The 19,630-nt window shown below is 33.6% G+C and overlaps 1 protein-coding gene and 1 long non-coding RNA gene across 13 annotated transcripts in view; one reads left to right on the forward strand and one right to left on the reverse strand.

The window, feature by feature from the left end:
• Positions 1-19,630, forward strand: part of GPHN (gephyrin) — a 620,043-nt gene that overhangs the window by 216,325 nt on the left and 384,088 nt on the right. The window lies entirely within an intron of this gene.
• Positions 17,529-19,630, reverse strand: part of LOC144320766 (uncharacterized) — a 53,635-nt gene continuing 51,533 nt past the window's right edge. Inside the window, exon 3 of the long non-coding RNA XR_013386409.1 lies at positions 17,529-18,719. This is a non-coding gene — a long non-coding RNA (uncharacterized LOC144320766). The remainder of the gene's footprint in view (positions 18,720-19,630) is intronic.

Consider the following 19,630-nt stretch of genomic DNA (forward strand, 5'->3'; position numbering starts at 1 on the left):
CTGTGTGAATGGAGACAATGACCACCTGCTGTGGAAGTCCAGCCTAAGAAAAGAAGAATCTTAGAAAATGCCACCAAGTGAAACTGTACCAAATAGACATAGTAGCTTAATTTCTGCATCTGCAAGTATAAAAAGGACTAGCACAGAAGTGGTAACCATGGTCTTTTCAGTCCAAAATGAAGGAAAATGTATTAATTTGGGAGGAGTGGAGAAGATGGTTTCAGTGCTTTTTTTTTTTTTTAACAGATAACACACTGATTTATAATAATGTCATTGTATACTTTTTTTTGATAGCTAGAACAAAATAAAGCTTAGCATGTCTCTAAAATTCTAAATTTTATCTTTTTGTATTTTATCTATGTAGAAATCTGATGATGAATACCACAACTAAATGAATTTGAGATGGACTGAACATGTTCTAAGGCTTCATCATTTTGATCCTTTTGACTTATGTTCTCCATCTTACTATTACTCCTAATTGTGCAAGGTAGCTTTGGCTTAGATTCCAGCAAGCCAGGAAAGCTGGAACAATTGTCCTAAAAATAAGTGTTTATGCTTCTGGGATATCATTTGGCTGATTTTCTAACTTAGTTGGATTTGGATCAGAATTAATTATGTGTTACTTTGATATCAATGGCAGATTTGTATTAATATTTCTTTCTAGAAGTTGTAAATTTAAACAATAGCAAAAATGGTAGTGAAAACTTTGTGGCACTCACATTTTGGTCATGTACTTCTGAAGGCTACTAAAAGAAGCATTATTCTATAGTAGATTTGTCTTATAATACCTATCCTTGTTTCCTTTTTCTCTTTTTTTTCCCCCTCATGCTAGAAATGAACTTTGGCTAGAGCAAAGATTAGGGCACCTTCCTTCTTTTGCAAGTTTGTGGGTGTTTATGAATCACAATTTGAGAACTAGGGGTCTATAGCAGTGTTTTTGCAAGTATGATCTTGTACCACCTACATCAGAATCACCTAGAAAGCTTGCTTAAAATGCTTATTTCTGGTCTTTATCTAAATCCTATTGAATCAGTATCTTAAAATCTAGATTTTAAGAGGTTTTCATGTGATTCATATGCCCACTTAATGTAGAATATCCTACCTTAAGTATATTTCATATCTTGGAATATTATCTAGTGATAATAGTATGTGCATATATAATTGACCCTTGAACAATAGGAGTTTGAACTGTGCATGTTCACAACTTTTTTTCAATGAATATATTGGAAATTTTTTTGGAAATAATTGACAGTTTGGAAAAAGTTACAAACTGTGTGCCCTAGAAATATTGAAAAATTTTAAGAAACAGGTGTTTCATGAGTGCATAAAATATATTCATAAACACTAGTTTATCATATACTACCATAAAATACACACAAATCCATTATAAAAAGTTAAAACTTACCAAACTTACATTTACAAACACTTATAGACTATACATGACAGCTTTTGCAATTGAGAGAAATATAGACAAATATAAAGTTGCAGTATTAAATCATAACTGCAAATAACTGTAGTACATGTTGTACTATTGTAATAATTTCATCATCATCTCACTGCTAATATAGTGACCTCAGGTATTGTATTGGTAAAACACAATGTCTTGCTAATCATCTGGAGAGCGGTTCAGCTCCAATAAATTGCTTATCACACTAAAAAGTGGTCTTTTGGTCCAAACATATTTTTAATTGTGTTTAGTGCAATATCAAAAACTTTGAATAACCCGTAGGATTCATACAAAATGCCACTAGTGATTCTACAGGTGTTCCCAAGAAACAGAAAAGTCATGACATTACAAGACAAAATTGAGGGATGCCTGGGTGGCTCAGCGGTTGAGCGTCTGCCTTTGGCTCAGGGCATGATCTTGGAGTCCCAGGGTCGAGTCCCCCCATCGGGCTACCTGCATGGAGCTTGCTTCTCCCTCTGCCCATGTCTCTGCCTCTCTGTCTCTGTGTCTCTTATGAATAAATAAATAAAAATCTTAAAAAATAAAAAGACAAGGTTGAATTGCTTGAAATGTACTGTAGATTGAGGTCTGTAGCTGTGGTTGCCTGCCATTTCAAGATAATCCAGCATAAGGACCATTATTTTAAAAAGGGAAAGATTTAGTGAAGCTGCCAATGTATCTGTGCCAGCAGGCATGAAAATCTTGTGCTTTTTGTAATATACCTTTTTATTTCATATTGAAAATGCAGCTTTTATGTGGGTGCAGGATTGCTATAATAAAGACATATTTATAGGCTCCAATATGATTTGAGAAAAAGCGAAGTCATTAATGACAACTTAAAGTAAAAGGAAGGTGATGGATCTAAAGCTAGAGAATTTAATGTCAGCAAAGGATGGTTTGATAATTTTAGAAAGACGTTGGGCTTTAAAAATGTCAAGATAACTGGAGAAGCGGCTTTTTCCGACTAAGAGGCATCAGACAAGTTCCCAGACACCATTAAGAAAATCATTTGAGGAGAAAGGATATCTGCCTGAACAGGCTTTTAATGAAGACAAAAGTGTGCTATTCTAGAAAAAGATGTCACAAAGGACATTTATTAGTAAGGATGAGAAGTGAGCACCAGGATTTAAGTCAGGAAGAGACAGACTAATTCTACTGTTCTGTGCAAATGCAATTCAGTTTATGATCAGGACTGCCCTTATCTATAAAGCTGCCAACCCCTAAGCTGTGAGGGAAAAGATAAACACCAGCTGCCAGTCTTTTGGTTGCACACCAAGAAGGTCTGGATAACAAGAACTCTTATTCTGGATTGGTTCCATCAGTGCTTTGTCCCTAAAGTCAGGAAGTACCTTGCCAGTAAGGGACTGCCTTTTAAAGTACTTACAGTATTGGGCAATGCCCCAGCCACCCAGAACCTCATGAATTCATCTACTGAAGGTGTTGAAGTGGTTTATTTGCCCTGAACAGGATGTCTCTAGTTTAGCTTCAAGATCAGGAGGTTATAATGACCTTCAAAGCTCATTACACACAGTACTCTATGTAAAGGATTGTCAGCACTCTGGAAGAGAACCCTGATGAAACATCTTGAAAGTCTGGAAGTATACCATTGAAGATGCCATCATTGGGCTAGAGAAAGCCATGAAAGCTATTGAGCCTGAAACCATAAATTCCTCCTGAAGAAAATTGTCCAGATGTTGTGCATAACTTCACAGGATCTACACTTGAAGTAATCAAAGAAATCATGAAAGAGACTATGGATATGGGAGTGGGAGGGAAGGCTGGAGGTGAAGAGTTTTAAGATGTAGATCTTAGAGAAACCCAAGAGGTGGTAAACACCACACCAGAGGAATTAACAGATGACTTGGTGGAGATGAGTGCTTCCAAACTAGTGCCAGATAGTGAGGAACAAGATGTGGAAATGCGAGAAAACAAATTGACATGAGACAGTCTGGCAGAAGGGTTCCAGTTATTCAAGACTACTTTTGACTCCTTTTGACATGTACCTTGGTATGAGCACTAAAACTAAAGCAAATGGTGAAGGAAAATCAGAAGGATTGGTATTATATAGTAACATTTTTAGAGAGGTAAAAGCAAGAGTCAGACAGAAATTACAGTGTTAGTTACACTAAGTGTGTCTGCCTCTTCCACCCCTCTGTTTCTTCCACCTCTGCCATTTGTGAAACATGGCCAACCCCTCATCTTCCTCCCTTTCCTCATCCTGCTCAACATGAACACAAGGGTGAAGACCTTTATAATGAACCAATTCCACTTAATGAATAGTAAATAATCATCATGTTGTACAGTTAATAAACTTACCTGTTGTATATGCAAGTATCTTCATTTGAAAATCTGATAACTGTACAACAAGAATTGTATGAGATACTTTTGTGTCATCATCATTGTCTTAAGTATTCATCATGTAGAACATTGTATGTAAATCTTGTATGGAAGTGGATATCCTATCCTTAGATGGGCATGAAATTAGTGATTTTTAATACAGTATAAAATTGTAATGTTTAATTCTCTTTTTTATAACTTTACTTTCCAAGAATTATATTACTATACAGTACGCCCTCTCATGTTAATTGGAGAGAACTGTATCAGTCTATCAATCATAGGTAAGTGGTTTTTTTTTAAAGTAACAATGTTTCCAGTATTGTATTAGGAATATGACTAATACTGTATGTCATAAAAGTTTTATAACCATTCATATCAATTACACTAGGCTACCATAAAGCAATCATATTGCTGCTTTTTTGTTTTCTATGCATGAATTATTATACCTATAAATAAATACGAGTTTCTTTTTCACATTATCTTTTCATTTTTGGTATTAATGTAATACACAGACAATATCTACAGTGTTTTGTATCATACAATATTGCTGTAGGTACTGACAGATAATTCATCTTGCAAACAGATGTAAACTCACAGTATTGATAAATACAGTATAATATTATAAATGTATTTTCTCTCCCTTATTTTCTTAATAACATTTTATTTAGGTTTCTTTATTGTAAGAATGCAGTATATAATACATATACAAAGTATGTGTTAGTTGACTGTTTATGTTATCAGTAAAGCTTCTGGTCAACAGTAGACTATCAATAGTTAAGTGTTTGGGGAATCAGAAGTTATACATGGAATTTTGACTGTGGGGGAGGGCATGTTAGGACCCCTAACCCCTGAGTTGTTGAAGGGTCAGCTCTAATCTATATATAAACACACAGAGGAAAACTGGGAGTGTGTGCTAAAAATTTTTACAGATGGGATGCTCTATCAAAAAAATCAGAGAACATTGATCTAGATCTACACCATTCAGTATGGTAATTGTTGCTATTGAACACTTGGAAGGTGGCTAGTCAGCCTGGGATGTAAGTGTAAAATACACATCAGATTTTGAAGACTTACAATGGATATAAAATATCTTAGTAATAATTATTTAATTGATCACTTGTTAATATGATAATATTTTGTTATATGGAATCCAGTAAAATATACTAAAATTTATTTTACCCATTTCTTCTTACTTTTTTTTTTCAATGTGGTTACTAGAAAGCTTAAAATTACAGTTTGGCTAGCGTAAATTTCTATTGGACTGCACAGTTCTACAGCTTACAAACATTGCCCTGGGAATTAGAGGCTCTCAATTTCTTACACAGTTCTTATTCTTTATTCCTTTATTCATCTGAGTAATCAAGACAACACATATTTTATTTATAATTAGTTTATAACTAAAGTCCAAACTGACAGTTTTTATGTCATTGGGAGAGGTTAACATATATTAATGAGATTAATGGAAAGATTGGTGTCAATTTTAGGAGCCTGCTAAGAAATCCTTAAGAACTACTGAACTTAAATACATTTTTTATCATGTTTCTTTAACTGCCAAATCAATATAAACAAATTTGCCTTAGAGTTTTACCGAACATTTGTGATATTGTCAAATTAAGCTTAGAGGATTACTTAACACTTGAATAATTCTTCTGATTGTAATAACATGTATAAATAATTGTTTTTTAAAAATGTTTATGGTTCAACAGTTCTGTGGAGTTTTAAAAAATAATATTTGTCTAAATTTAATATAGTGTGCGACTATTGGGGTTTACTGATTTGTCACAAATTTAGATGAATTCATGTATAAGGGTTGCTTTTTTACTTAGATATAGATGCAACTTAAATTTTTAAAAAGTAATTTTGTTTTTACCTACTGTATACTTTATATTTTCATGTATTCTCAGTAGAGATATACTTTAAAAAGAAAAGGAGTGAGTTTGTCTTAATTTCATGTTGAATCTCAAATTGTAAAATTTCAAAGAGTAATCATGAATGAGTTTATAAAAACAAAGTTGATTTCTCTTGTCTATGCAAGACGTAGTCCTTGGTCCAGTGGCTTTGACATCACTGAAGATCTTTAAGTAATACAGCATTTCAGGTCCCATACCAGATCTACCCCATCAGAATTCAAATGTTCAGGTGTGAGATGTGATGGTGTTACTTGCATGTCTAGATTTCTGCTGAGACTGCCACCTAGTGACAGATTTATAAAATTTATGCAACTAAGAAATCTAATTTTTTTTCTTCTCAAAGTAGTAAAATAATATATATAGAAAAAATATAAAAGGAAGATATTACTCTTTCCACATTTAGTCCTATACCAATTCCCTGGAGTCACTTTTAACTATTTCTTATTTTTGTTATTCTCATACTTCAATGCTAAAAATTACAATCCTATTCTTAAAGTCTTCACATGTAAAGAATATTTATGGACTTCCTGCTATAAAAGGTGAGGAATTGACTTACACCATCACATTTTTCCCTCCCCTGCCTTTTGGTAGTTATATTGATTTAGTTCTTTGATGGGATTAGTCTTTTTACTTCACGTAATATGCATCCATTTCTTTTAACATAAAATTTAGACATTCTCTCTTTGCTTTCTAGATGTTGAGGAAATCAATATACCAATTTTTAAAATTTTCCCTTTTTTGCTTCCCATATTCTGTCAGCTATACCATTACTTCATATTGTGAACATTTCTAAGATTTACATTACTTTTTATAATCTTATTAAATCATTCATTCCATGAATTTGGCTGATTGCTTTGGAAATGCCAGATATCTTATTAGGTGCTATGGACATAATGATGAACATTTAACTGTATAGTATCTGTCTTCATGGGACTGATGGTTTAGTCTTCCATGCTTTGTGCAAGCACTGATTCTAAAAATTGAAATCTAATAAATTGTATATAAATTCTTATAATTTGTACATATTCTTCACTGTAGAACCAGATGATTTGACAAAGCTAATAAGGAAGGAATTGCAATACTATCTCCCCTAGCCCTCTGCTCCTCAAAGAAGAATATCAAGATCAAATGCATTCTCTCTACCTACATTCCATGAGTTCAGAATGACTCATTTGTATTTTCTTTATATTTGGATTATGACTTTTTTATAGCATTTTGTTTTTTCAGAGATTTCTAATTGCCTTTTTTCCCCCTCATAGCATATGCTGTTACTCTGTCATTAAATTTCTCCATTTTCTCATGTGTTACTCTGCTGCATATTTTCATCTTTGAATTTTTCCTCCCTGGAGTACTCTCATTTTGTCCAGAGAGCATTTGCTCTCTAGGTTTACACAGCTATTGCTGTGTGCTTTATTTTCATTGCATTCCTGAGACAGTTATTCTTAAATTCATTTTTAGTTTTGGTGAATTATATCCGCAAGGTAGTACTTACTTAATGAATTAATGTATGTAGAAGGTAAAGTATCTGAGTTCCTGTATCATTGAAAAATATTTTATTTTCCCTATTCTTAGTGATACTATGGTTGGTTGTAGAATTCCAGATTCAAAATCAATTGCCCTCAGAATTTTAAAGCAGTTCTCCATGGTGATCTAGTGTCTCTGGATTTCTTATTTTCATTCTTTTAAACATTTATTTTTCTAACTCTGAGAGCTCTTTATTTATTGATTGATTTTTAAGTAGGCTCCACGCCCAGTTGGAGCCCAACATGGAGCTTAAACTGATTACCTGAGATCAAGAGATGCTTAATGGACTGAGCCATCCAGGTGCCCTTGAGAGATCTTTTTTTATATGAAATTTTATAGGATTACATGTAATAATATGTCTAGATATGGCTCTTTTTCAATCATTCTGCTTGGTATTTAATAAACCATTTCTATCAAAAGGGTTGTTGCTTTCAGCTTTTGGAAATTTTCTTCTTTTGTTGGGTTGTTTTCACTTACTATATATGTCTCTTCTCTTTCTAGAACTCTAAGTCAACAGATTATCTTTTCTATGATTCTATAGTTGCTGGCTTGCTTTTACTGTTTTGAATGGTTCCATCTCTTTAGGAGTGATATTGGCCAGTGATTCATCTTTGTGTTCTTTGTTAACCTGGTTTTTGTTTTTATATCAAGGTTTTACTGGTATAGTTGAGTGAATTTGGGACTGTTTTATTTCTTTCCTTATTATTCTTGTTATTGTAGATTTGTATAAGATTACAAGTTCTTATTCCATGAAAGTTGGGCCTAATGTTTTGGGAAGATTTTTAACTACTGATTTAATTTTTAATAGTGTAAGTACTATTCAGACTCTCATGTTGAGTCTATTTTAAAAGGTTATATTGTTATTAGAATGTGCTCACTTGATCAGTGTTTAAATTTATTATGCAAAAATTGCTCATACTAATCCTTTATCTTTTGAAACCTGGCTGGATTGGTAGTTCTAGTTCTTTTTTATTATTAATATTATTTACTTGTGTCTTTTCAAAGGTTTGTGTGTGTGTGTGTGTGTGGAGGGGGTATCTCAGAATTTGTCTATTAGTCTTTGGAAGATCAAACTTCTTGACTTTACTGACCTTTCTCTATTATATTTTTAAATTTATTAAATTTTGCTTTTATAGTTTACCATCTTTTTTACTTTCAACTTACTCTGTTCTTTTTTTTTTTTTTTTACTCTGTTCTTTATGTCTTAAATTGCACATTAAGGTCCTTAATATTCATCCATTCTCTTTTCTAATACATAGACTTATAATTATAAATTTCAGCTTACAAAATTTGATATTCTGTCTTTTTATTATTTACTTTTTGTTTTTGTTGACTCATGAGATTTTTTAGAAGAGTTTTTCTGAATTTCCAAATATATGGGACTATTGTGTTTATCATATTATTATTGACTTTTATGTGGTAATATTTTGTTTTGAAAACTTGGTTTGTATCATTCTGATTCTGTGAAATTTGTGGAGTCTTGTTTTATATCCTCACCAACTATTAATGCTTGATACCTAAAAGGCATTTAACATCTGTTTAATGAATTAACTGAATCATTAAAGAATGAATCACATAATATGTCATCTTTTCTATTTGAAATCTTACTGTTGAAGAAATTGGTTTCTAGACTCAGTTTTAGAAGTAGTACTTTTTTCTTCTGCCATCATCTACTTAATATGAAATAACAGATAAGGAGATACATGGTTTAAGTAATAGCCAGAAAATTGGGTTAATATTCCAGTAAGAAGAATACCTTGAGATTTCACTGGCCAGCTTTGATCCAGAGGACAAGTCTAGATTTAGTGAAAATGCCAACTATAAAATAAATAAGTCAGGCAGCCCCGGTGGCGCAGCAGTTTAGCGCCGCCTGCAGCCCAGGGCGTGATCCTGGAGACCCTGGATCGAGTGCCACCTCAGGCTCTCTGTATGATTGATGCCTGCTTCTCCCTCTGCCTGTGTCTCTGCCTCTCTCTCTCTCTCTGTCTCTATGAATCAATAAATAAAATCTTTAAAAAAAAATAAGTCATGGAGATGAAATTTACAATATAGCAAATGTAGTCATTTATATTTTTAATAACTTTGTATGGCTTTCAGATGATTTATATGCTTGTGGTGAGCATATTGTAGAGTATGTAATTATGAAATTACTATGTTGTACACCTGAAACTAATATAATACTGTATGTAAACTTTAATTAAAAATTTAGAAAATACTGACTGGCAATGAATTACTATTGTCATTTAAAAAATTGTATTCTGGTTGTTTTGTAGATATATTTGTTCCTTATTTCTTCTCTTGCTGTCTGTTTCTGTGTTTTCATGTCTTTTGATATCAGTATTTTTTACTGCTTTGTTATGATCTTTTGTGTAATTACTACAGTATTGTACCTTGGGACCATAAAGCCTAAATAAAATAACATTTTATTTTAAACTTATAACTACTTAACTTCAACAGAATTTATATACTACACTTTTTACTTCTTTTCCCTCTCATGTTTTAAATTATTGCTATTACAATTACTTTGTGTGTATATGTATGTTTTGTAACTAACAACAGATTATTATATTAATGGTCATTTTTGCTGCTTTTTTAACTTTAAAATTAGAGTTCTATATGAGTTATTCAACACTTATCATTTTGTAGAGTTCATGACTATATATTTACCATTACTTGAGATTTATATTACCTTTTTGTTATTATAATATTGATTATTGTTCTTTAGCTTCCACTCAAAGAGCTTCCATTAACATTTCTTTTGAGTCAAGTCTGGTGAGGCAAGTTTAATGAACTCTCTCAGCTCCTGTTTGCTTGGAAGGGTCTTTATTCCTCTTTTATTTCTGAAGGACAGCTTTGCTGAGTCTATAATTCTTGGTTAACAGTTATTTTCTTTCAATATTTTGAATATGTCATTTCATTCTATTCTGGCCTGAAAAGTTTCTATTGAGAAATTCACTAATAGTTTCCTACAGTTCCATTGTATGTAACTTCTCTTTTTTTCTTGCTGCTCTTAAAAATCTTTTTTTGGTCTTCGACATTTTACAATTTAATTACAATGTGTCTCATTGTAGCCCTATTTGAATTCAATCCATTTCAGATCCTCTGATCTCCTGGATCTGGGTGTGCATTTCTGTCCTAGGTTCTGGATGTTTTCCAACATTATTTCTTTAAATGTGCTTTCTGTCCCTTTGTCTTTATTTTCTTCTGAAATTCCCATAATGTAATTTTTTTTTCATTGTATCCCATAAGTCCTATAGGTTTTCTTTATTCTTTATCATTTTTTTTCTTTTTACTCGTCTAACTTGGTAATTTTCCATGTCCTGTCCTCCACATTACTTATTCTTTCTTTGTCATGATCTCATCTATTTTTGAACTTCTCTATTGAATTCTTCAGTTCAGTTAGTATATTTTTCGACTTTAGTATTTGTTTGTTTCTTAATTTTTGTCAAACTTCTCATTTTCTTCCTGTATTGTGTTCTTGAATTAATTGTCTTTTTCTTTTAGTTAACTAAAGTTTTGTGAAAGGATTATTCTGAATCCTTTGTGTCACAGTTCAGAGATCTCCATTTCTTAAGGTCAGGTATGGGAGCTTTATTAGTTTCCTTTGGTGATATCTTGGTTTTTCATGATCCTTATTTCTATACATTGGTACCTGCACGTTTGACTCATGGGGCTGCTCTTCTAGACTTTACATATTTTGCTTTGGCAGAAACGCATACTGAGTATGTGTACTGCTAATATCTTTGGGCAGTTAGGCCTGCTATTTTGGTTTATTTGGGATGAGATGACTATTTGAGGGGTGTCTGGGTGGTTCAATTGTTGAGTGTCTGTCTTTGGCTCAAGGCGTGATCCCTGTCTGGGATCAAGTCCTGTGTCAGGCTCCCTGTAAGGAGCCTGCTTCTCTTTCTGCCTATATCTCTGCCTCTCTGTCAGTCTCTCATGAATAAATAAATAAAATCTTTAAAAAAATGAAAAGATGACTATTTGAGCCAAAGGATGTGGATGGGTCTGAGGCTCTGCCATTGTCTAAGAACAGTAGGTTAGAACTACTGGCTTGGCTTCTTACCCAAATGAGTATGTAGGATGTACTTCACCATTGCCTGAATTCTCTAAAAGGTTTTCTAGATTATAGCAACAGTGTACTATATTCATTAGTATATCAAACTATAAATTAGATGCCATGCTCTGGCAGATGAGCAGGCTAGTGCCTATGCCCTAAACAACTCATTGTTTGGGGGCCCAAATCAGGCCTGAGTGTGCACTGGAATTTCCTAGGTCCAGTGGGGCTACCAGTTTTGCTCTCCAGATGTGGGAAGCCATGGTTTTTGCTCTCTGTTCAAGTTACAGAGCCTTTAAATGGGTTACACAGCTTTCCATGTGCTCTGCTTAGATTCCTTGGTCAGACAGGCTGAAGGTTATACTCTGCAATGAGGCAGACTGGGAATTAGATTTTTTGTCTGGGCCCAATGGGAGAAGTAAGGTTTAATACAAGTAAAATTCTGTTTGTTGTCTTCTGGTCAGGTGGCACTGGAAGACATCTTCAACATTGGAGCTATGTTTAAGCCCTCTTTCCTGATCAGGATTGGGAGGAGTTGCTTCAGGCTAATTGCAATTTCTGAAACAGACTCTCTGGTTGGAAGGGGTTGGGATCTATCCTCAGCCCTGCTATGAATAAATTTGCTTGTGAGTAACATGGGAGGCATCCTTTTGCAATATTGGTTTTAGTCTGTGGGCAGTCTGCTCTGCCCACTCAACTCTCAACTCAAGTAGTGCTAGTCTGCATAACTTCTAATAGTAGTCACCACTCTTCTGGTCATATGGGGCTGGAAGACATTCTGCATAATGGATAGGGCTGATGCAGCATCATGTGTAGGCATGAGCAAACTGGCTCTAAGACCAGCCAAACTCCTCATTTGAGGGTCTGAGTCAGGCCACTCTATATCCCGCCAAGTTCCCTGGTTATAGTGTACCTCCAGCTTGGTTTTGCAAATGAGCAAAACTGCTTTGGTATTACTACTTGGGTACTGCAGGTATGAATTCAGTCTGCCAAGATCCATATGTGGTTGTTGCTCTTCCCTGCTTCTCTGTCACAGTCAGATTCCCAGTGGCTTGACCCTACAGATTCCCTTGAAATCCCCATGGGGCATTATCAGAGTAGGGGCTCCCACAAAGCAACACAATACTGGGGAAGCTAGTTGTTCACGTCCACCTCAAGCTTCTCTTTTCTCACTGAAGGAACTGGACACTCAGGTCTCCATGTGTTGGTTTGCTGACCTGCAGGAGGGAAGTGTTGACAAGTATAGCTGCTTCTCTTACTCTCTGATGCAGTCTGTCTTGGTCTTTGAGGTGAAGGAGTGCCTCATCCTTACCCCCATATTCTGGATTCTCTCTTTGGTGTCTTGTTCTTTAATAGATGTTAGTTTTTTGCGTGAGGAGGAGCAAACTCAGGAACGACCTATGTCACTCTGCTGGTAATATCACGTTTTTTTTTTTTGTTTTTTTTTAAGATTTCTATTATTTTAGTCTGTTCTATTTGTAAACTAAATTTTTTAAGTATGTGATTCCTTTAAATGCACAAAGCCTATCAGTAATTATTAATTGTATTTTATCATATATTATAAATGAACTAAGTTGCAGAATATCTTTTTTAGCTTTCTTGAAGTATAATCAGTACATAGAAAATGCACACATTTAATATGTATGTCTTGATGAATCTGGGATTTTGCATACACTTATGATACCATCACTGTACTCAAGGTACTGAATATATCCACCACATTTAAAATTTTCCTTGTGTGTTGTTGTCGTTGCGTGGTAAAAATATTTAACATGAAATCTATTTTCCATGTTGTTAACTGTTGCTATACTATTGTATGGTGGCTTTCTAGAACTTATTCATCCTTCAGGACAGAAACTTTATAGCCATTGAAAACCAATTTCTCATTTCCCCTTTGCCATAGACCCCGGCAACCATCATTCTGTTATCTGCTTCTATGACATTAACTTTTGTGTATGTCATGTAAGTGGAATTATGCAGTATTTGTCCTTTTGCACTAGTTATTTCTCTTGGTATAATATCCTCTAGGACATGGTGTTGCAGATAGTAGGAATTCCTTTTTAAAAAAATTTTATTGAAGTATAATCGACACAATGTTACATTATTTTCAGGTGTACAACATAGTGATTCAACAAGTCTATATATTGTTATGCTCATGACGTGTAGCTATCATGTCACCACACAACACTGTTATGATTATTAACTATATTCCTTATGCTATATATTTATTTTATCCTCCTGACCTATACACTGTATAACTAGAAGTCTGGATCTCTTATTCCCCTTTACTCATTTGGCCCATCCAGCAACCATCAGTTTGTTCTCTGTATTTATGAGTCAATTCCTGCTTTCTGTTTGCTTATTTTATAGAATTCCTTCATTTTTAAGTCTAGGTAATATTCCATTGTATGTATGTACCACATTATCTTCATTCATGTGTCAATGGACATTTGGGTATTTCCATATTGTGAATAATTTTGAAATGAAAATGTTACAGATATCTCTTCAAGATCCTGATTTCAGTTTTTTAGGATACATACCCATAAATGGGATTGCTGGATCATTATAGTTTTATTTTTATTATTTTAGGAAATCTCCATACTGTTTTCCAGAGTGGCTGCATTGTTCTATATTTCCACCAACAGTGTATGAGGGCTCTTTTTTCTCCACATTGGAGGCAACTTTGCTATCTCTTGTTTTTTGTTTTTTCTGTTTTTGACCATAGTCCTCTTAACAAATGTGACATATCATCTAATTTTCTGTTGATTAGGTGATGTTGACGAGTGATGTTACTAGGGATGATGAGTGATGTTTCATATATCCAGTGACCAATTGTAATGTCTTTTTAGGGAATATGCAGTTATTTGACTATTTTAAAATCAGATCATCATCATCATTATTTTGCTATTGAGTAAGAGATCCTTAAATATTTTTAATATTAACCTCTTATCAGACATTTGCAAATATCCTCTTCCATTCTATACGATGCCTTTTCACTCTGTTGTTTCTTTTGCTCTGCAAATCTTTTCAGTTTGATGTAGTCACACTTGTCTGTTTTTTGTTTTATTGCCTATCCTTTTGTGTCAAATCTAAGAAATCACTGCCAAGATGAACGTCAAGAAGCCAGTTTCTCCTGATTTTTTTTCTAGGAGTTTTATAGCTTCAGGGCTTACATTTAACTCTTTAATTCATTTTGAGCTGTCATTTATATATGGCATAAGACAGGGGTTCAATTTCATTTTTTTGCATGTGGATATCCAGTTTTCCCAGCATCATTTGTTGAAGAGTCTGTCCTTTACCTGTTTTGTATTTGTGGCGCCCTTGTCAAAGATTACTGATTGTACAAACATTTTTAAATTTCTGGAGTCTTTATCCTCTTCCATTAGTTTATATGTATATTTTATGCCAGTACTACACTGTTTTAATTACTGTAGCTTTGTAATATATTTTAAAATTAGGAAGTCTGATACTTAATCTTTGTTCTTTCCTAAGATTGCTTTGATTATTCAAGAAAGGTTATTCATGGGGGATCCCTGGGTGGCGCAGCGGTTTGGCGCCTGCCTTTGGCCCAGGGCGCGATCCTGGAGACCCGGGATCGAATCCCACGTTGGGCTCCCTGCATGGAGCCTGCTTCTCCCTCTGCCTGTGTCTCTGCCTCTCTCTCTCTCTCTCTCTCTGTGACTATCATAAATAAATAAATAATTAAAAAAAAAAGAAAGGTTATTCATGGTTTCACATGAATTTTAGGTTTGTTTTTTCTATTTTTGTAAAAAATGCCTTTGGGATTTTGATAGGGATTTTATTGAATCTGTGGATCTCTTGGTGTAGTACAGACATTTTAACAATATTAATTTTTCCAATCTTTAAACACATGGTAATTTTCCATTTATTTGTATCTTTTAAATTTTCTTTCAATAGTGTTTTGTAGGTTCAGTGCACAAGTCAGTTGCCTTCTCAATTAAGTTTGATACTTCTGTAAATGGACTTTTTAAAAAAATTTTAATGATAGTTTGTTGCTAGTATATAGAAATGTATTTTTTGTTTATTGATTTTATATTCTGCAACTTTGCTGAATTCCTTAATTAGTTCTAACTGTGTGTGTGTGTGTGTGTGTGTGTGTGTGTGTGTGTCCCTTAGGGTTTTTCATGTATAAGATCATGTCATCTACAGAGTGTATTACATCTTCCTTCCAGTTTGAATGCCTTTTATTTCTTTTTCTTGCCTAATTGCTCTAGCTAAAGCTTTCAGTACTGTGTTGAATTAGAAGTAGCAAGAATGGACAAATTTGTTGATCTTGAAAGAAAAGCTTTCAGGTTTTCACTCTTGAGTATGATGTTATTTGTGGACTTTTCATATATGGCCTTTATTATATTGCAGTACATTTTTTATACCTAAGTTATTGAGGGTTTTTATCATGAGAAGTTGTTGGATTTGATCAAATATTTTTTTCTACATCTGTTGATATGATCATGTAATTTTTATCCTTCATTTTGTTAATGTGTATCACATTAATTGATTTTGATATGTTGTATCATTCTTGCATCCCAGGGATATATCCCACGTAGTCATAATGTACGATCTTTTTAATATGCCAATGAAGGGATCCCTGGGTGGCTCAGTGGTTTGGCGCCTGCCTTTGGCCCACGGCGCGATTCTGGAGTCCCAAGATTGAGTCCCTGTGTTAGGCTCCTGTCATGGAGCCTGCTTCTCCCTCTGCCTGTGTCTCTGCCCCCCTCTCTCTCTCTATGTCTATCGTGAATAAATAAATAAAATCTTTTAAAAAAATAAAAAAAATATACCAATGAGTTCAGTTTGCCAGAATTTTGTTGAAAATGTTTTGCATCTGTATTTTTAGGACCTTTTTTTTCTTTCTATTGGCTTCTATTACCTTTGTACAGTCCTTTATCACCTATTTAAATATTTCATTATCTTTCTGACTTTTCTTTCTCACTCATTAAATCATTTTGCATTCTGTTCTTGTAAAAACTATTTTCATCTTAGTCAGAAGTCCATAATGTGTTCCAGTGTTTCCATAATTTATCCCCTCCTTATTTACATATATTTATTTTTTACTATATATTTCTGCACAGTTTTCCTTATTTTGCTGCCTTCTGTCTTCTAGATGTATAATTCTAATTTTTACCTTCTTCGCTTTCGTTCATGCTTCTCTCATACATATCTTCCACTTTGTCTACTCATCTGTGATAGGGACATATATACGTATTATATTCTGACACATGTTATACCCTTCATATCTTTCAACTCTCTTTCTGGATGAGTTTTAGAAAAGCAAGTTGGAGAAGCCAAAGTGTATGTAATAGATTGCTTTACATCATAAAGAAGTGGCCAGAGAAGAAGGAATTGAAAGGGAAAAGAAAGGTTAATCAAAGAAGGGAGTTCTAGAGAAAAAGTAAGAGAGATTGCAATTAAATGTTAAGATAGAAGACCCTTGTATGAGAAATTAAAAAAAAAAAACTTTTGTGAAATTTGACTATGCGCGGGAATATGTGTGTAATTTTCCTTTTCACATATTTTATAGTTAAAATGGTTTTTCCTCATATTTTCCCACATACATATCATATAAGTTGCATATATTTATATATATCATGTAAGATATATATGATAGAATATGAGGAATGATACATAAAATGTATACTATATTGTGAACATATTTTATATATTTACATAAATATGTAATACATATCTATATTATATGACGTATATACTATACATACACTATTCACATATATATATACATGTTATACATATATCTATTAATGTTTATATATGTTTTGCTTTTTCATCAAGATTATACACTTCTTGGAGCCAAAATCCATCAATTTGTATCCCACAGATTACCCTGAATATTGCTAAAGTGAGTTTCCATTTCTTACTCTTTTTAATATTTGTATTATGCCCATTGTATATTTCTCAATTAAAAACCTATTGCTTGGGGATCCCTGGCTCAGCGGTTTAGCACCTGCCTTTGGCCCAGGGCGCAATCCTGAAGTCCCGGGATCGAGTCCCATGTTGGGCTCCTGGCATGGAGCCTGCTTCTCCCTCCTCCTGTGTCTCTGTCTCTCTCTCTATGTCTATCATAAATAAATAAATAAATAAATAAATAAATAAATAAATAAATAAATAAATAAATATTATATAAATGCCTATTGCTTATTTCTTTCATTAGCAAATGATCATTCAACAGTTTCACTTGCTAGGCAATTAAATAAATATAACACCATGTGCACAGAAAATTACTTTAAAACCAAGCCTTCAGAAATGAATTATATATGAGCATCTTGAAGCAGAACTTTATTACAATTCTTTGGTTGAGTTTTAGTTTTAATAGCAGGAAAATGCCTACCTATATAAATCACACCTAAAAGCTGGTAAGTTTTGAATGTCTGTTTTTGTATCTATTATTAGGAAATAAAGATTCTTAACGACTAGAATAGTTAAGAGGAGAATTTTTATATTGCGGGAATGCTGTCAGTTGAAACATCTACTTTTTCCTTTCTAAAGAACAGTTCTACATAGTGGAGTTGTTGAAGGTTTGTTTTTGTAATTGTAGCAAATGATTACCTTTATTCTTCCTTAAAAGAGTGACAGAAAAGATTAGACATGAGAGGTAATATAATTGAATTATTTCCTCATAGATTTTGTTTTGTTGAAGACTGGTTAAAACATAAGATTTTCTATTAATTGGGGGAAAAGATACATTGCTATTGTGAAAGTTTATCTGCTATCTTATATAATTTAAATGTTTGGGGCCAGATACTTAAACACTATCCTTTTTTAAATAGTGTTTTTGAAATAATCTTGATAACTATCTGAGCTTTCTTAGTTTTAACTATAGAAATTCATTTTTAATTTTCCACTTTAAATTTCTGTTTTTTACTTTGTAAAATTTTCTTTTCTATGTCTTTTTCTCTCCCTTTTGTACTTTGGAGAAGTTTAGCGTGGTGTTAGTTTTTCTAGCTTTTGATTAGTTCACTGTATCAATCAGGATTCAATCAGGAAAATAGGAGTCAGTCTAGCTTTTTAAAGGTATTTAAAAGGGATTTACTGGGGCACCTGGATGACTCAGTTGGTTAAGTGGCTGCCTCTGGCTCTGGTCCTGGAGTCGGAGGATTGAGCCCAGCATCCTGACTTTCTGCTCAGTAGGGAGTCTACTTCTCCTCCTTTTACCCCTTCCCCCTTTTCATGCTCTCTCACTCTCAAATAAATAAATAAAAATCTTAAAAAAAAGGGGGGGGGATTTACTGCAGGGAAGTAACAGTTTATAAAACGTGTGGAAAAGCTACAGGAGGTCAGGTAATACCTTTGCTAGACCTTAGTTTTACTGCTAACATTTTGATATTTGGGAAGATGAAGCAACTAAAGAATTGTATGGAGATGATTATGGCTGTCTCCAATTCCAAATGAGTAATTTGTAGGACAACACCTAGAAGGAAAATGATACTGAGTTACCAGCAGAAAATCTAATACTAAAGTAAAATATAGAAAGAACCTATGGTTAAAGTAAGCTCTATAAGTTCTCTGAACAGCATAGGATAACATATTTTTTAATGCATTGATTTCTGTGTGGCTATTTGTCATCTTTTTCTTACTAAGCCTGTAAGTACTAACTCTGTTAGAAGTCACCAGCTTCTTGGTGTCTCATGTCATTGAATCTTAATCATATTGTGTAATTTTTTTAAAGCAAGAAGTTATAGAAGATAAGCCAGTAGTGCCATATTTGAAAGTATAGAACTACTGAATGTACATGAAAAGAAAAACTTTTTCCCCAGTAACATATTAAATTATTAGTAGAATAAAAATAGAATACCATCAGATTCTTATCCTACATTCAAAATTACCATCTTGTCAGTCAGCATTAAATTTCATGCTGGACTATGGAAAGAAAAATGTAGTTTCATAGATAGTTTAGAAAAATACAAGTATTTACAGTTTCAAAAAAATAACTAATTATGAAGGCAAAGTCACAGACCTTTATCAATTTTATTACGAGTCAGTGACACATAAGGATTCCCCTTGTAAGGTATTTACTACCTTTATCGTTTAACCTCAGGTAAGATTCTCTGTAGGGGAAAAATTTTGCCTCACTTCATTGCTGTATTCCTGATGATTCTAAGTATTCAAGTGTTATAATAATAAATGCCTGAACAGTGTTTACGTATATTGATAGTGACCAGCCATTTAGTTAATCATGATAGTGAGGGAAGAGAGAACAAGAATAAATGGGTGCAGTTTCTTTTAGTCAGATTGTGAACCTACCAAAACCCAAGTTCAGCTGCCAATACTAAAGGCCAGTACCCAAGAGACTAGTTTTGATTGGAAAGGAATTTGTGTTCT

The sequence above is a fragment of the Canis aureus genome, chromosome 9 (genome assembly GCF_053574225.1).
Source record: "Canis aureus isolate CA01 chromosome 9, VMU_Caureus_v.1.0, whole genome shotgun sequence".
Classification (NCBI taxonomy): domain Eukaryota; kingdom Metazoa; phylum Chordata; class Mammalia; order Carnivora; family Canidae; genus Canis; species Canis aureus.